Source organism: Elephantulus edwardii, unplaced genomic scaffold (assembly GCF_000299155.1).
Source record: "Elephantulus edwardii isolate Elephantulus edwardi_28Jun2011 unplaced genomic scaffold, EleEdw1.0 scaffold00055, whole genome shotgun sequence".
NCBI lineage: Eukaryota > Metazoa > Chordata > Mammalia > Macroscelidea > Macroscelididae > Elephantulus > Elephantulus edwardii.
This window is the reverse complement of record NW_006399805.1, coordinates 13612494-13615119: the sequence shown is the minus strand read 5'-3', so window position 1 is coordinate 13615119 and position 2626 is coordinate 13612494.

Here is a 2626-nt window from a genome sequence, read left to right as displayed (position 1 = left end):
CAGAGGTCTCTAACAGGAGACTTCCCCATGGCAATACATATATGCCTGTGGATTCAGGATTTAGAAGACCTATTGGAGCCCATCCAATAGGTCTTCTAAATCCTGAATCCACAGGCAAACATGTTGAGGAAAAGGAATATTTCAAATTCAAGAACAAAGGCATGCAGACACATATTGGAAAGGAGTTCTCAGGTGACTCCAATGATTCTCTGAACAGACTTTTGTGATCAAGCCTTCTAAGTGGCCTATAGAAGAATGACAGCACTATACTGGCTGTGCTATGCCAAAGGATACCTCCAATCTTGGGCCCTCAGTCCTACAGTGATAAGGAGTCCAGAGTTGAACACAACATTGGGGAAGATATCTGTCTCCTTTATGTTCAGGTAAAGCCGTTTTTGTGAACCACCATCAAGTTAACTATGAGTCACAGTTGTCCTCTATACAATTGGTCTGAACTTTGTCCTATACTATGCCATCCAATCATTACTAACTTCCTAGAGCCCACAGGTGAGTCCCTTAGGCACACGAAATCCCAAGCTATTTGTGAGTATAGACCTTCCCTAGGATATAGGAAGTGTATCATCCTTCAGGATCATATTTTGTGAAATATATAAAATGCCATAGAACTGTCTCATAGCAAATCATTGACTTACTAAGACCACAGTCTCTTTAGGTAACTTTATAGACCTATGCCTTGATCTATCATATGTAGCAGTGGGAACATTGTCGTTGTTAGGTGTTATTGAGTCAAGTATGACCTATAGGGACCCTATGAACAAAAGATCTGAAACTGGTCCTGCACCTCCTCACACTTCCTGCCACACAAAAGCCCACTGCGGCTGTCACCATGTCAATCCACCTGGTTGAGGGTCTTCTTCTCCTTCGCCAACTCTTCACCTTTCTCAGCACCATGTCCCTCTCCAAGGAAAAGCCCCTCCTAGCAACATGCCCAAAGTATGTGAGGCAAAGCCTCGTCATTCTTGCTTCCAAAGAGCACTCTGGCTGCACCATCTCCAAGGCATATCTGTTTGTTCTCTTGGACGTCCAGTTCAGTGCTCTTCTTCAACGTCACAGCTCAAAAGTGTTAATTATTTTTGTCATCCTTACTCATTGTCCCACTCTCATATGCATGGCAAGTAATTGGAGAGACCATCACCTGAATGATATGCACCTTAGTCCTCAAACCAACATCATTACTCCTCAATAATTTGGAGAGGTCCCTAACTGCAGATTTTCCCAGTACAGTATTTCTCCTTATTTCCAGACTGCTGCTACCAAGGATGTCATTTGTGTCCAAGTAAGATGAAGCAGTTGACAGTTTCACTCTCCTCTCCATCTATCATGACACTACCGATAGTCTAGTGGTAAGAATCTTTGTTTTCTTGACATTGAGTTGCAATTCATACTGAAGGTTGCATTCATTGATCTTCTGCAATAAGTGCTTCAAGTCTTACTTTCAGCAAGCAAGGTTGTGTCACCTGTGTAACACAGGTTACTGATGAGTCTCCCTCCAATCCTGATGCCACACACCTCTTCATAGAGTCCAGCTTCTTGGATAATTTGCTCAGGATATAGATTGTATAGGTATGGAGAGAGAATACAACCCTGACATACTCCCTTTTCAATTTTAAACCATACAGTGTTCCTCTGCTCTGTTGGCACAACAGCCTCCCTGTCCAGGTATAGGTTCTGCATGAGCACAATCAAGACATTCTTCTGGTATTCCTTACTTTCAGACAGGATCCATATGGCATCAGCAATGATATCCCTGGTGCCATGTCCTCTTCTAAATCCTTGAACTTCTGGCAGTTCTCTACCTATATAGTGTTCTGTTTTTAATGATCTTCCACAGTATTTTGCTTGCTTGTGATATTAATGTATTGATTGTTCGATAGTTTCCATATTCAGTTGGATCACCTTTCTTGGGAATAGGAACAAATATGGACCTCTTCCAATCCATCGGCCAGACAGTTGTCCTCCAAATTACCTGGCACAGGCTGGTGAGTGCATCCAAGGCTGTATCTGTTAAGTGCAACAAGTCACTTGGTATCACATTGATTCCTGGGGCCTTATTTTTCTCCAGTGCCTTCAATGCAGCTCTATTTCCTACTTCATTACCACTGGCTCCTGTTCATATCGTACTTCCTGAAATTTTTGTGTCAATCAATTCTTTCTGGTACAGTAATTCTGTGTATTCCTTCCACCTTCTTTTGATGCATTCTGTGTCATTCAATATATTGCCCATACCATCTTTGAATATTGTAACACAAGGCTTAAATTTGTTTTTCCATTCTTTCAGCTTGAGAAATGCAGAGTGAGTTCTTTCCTTTTTATTCTCCAATTGCTGTTCTCTGCACATTCCTTCATAATATTTCGTTTTGTCCTCCTGAGCTGTCCTTTGAAATCTCTGTTCCGCTCTTTCACTTCAACATGTTTTCCTTTTGTTTTGGCTTCTAGATGCTCCAGTGCAATCTTTAGTCTCTTCTGACATCTAATTGTTTACTTTCTCTTCTGTTTTTGTAACGACCTTTGCTTTCTTCATGGATGATATCCTTGATATCATCCCACAACTCGTCTGGTCTTCGACCATTGTTCAGTGCCTCAAACTTATTCTTTTTTTTTTTTT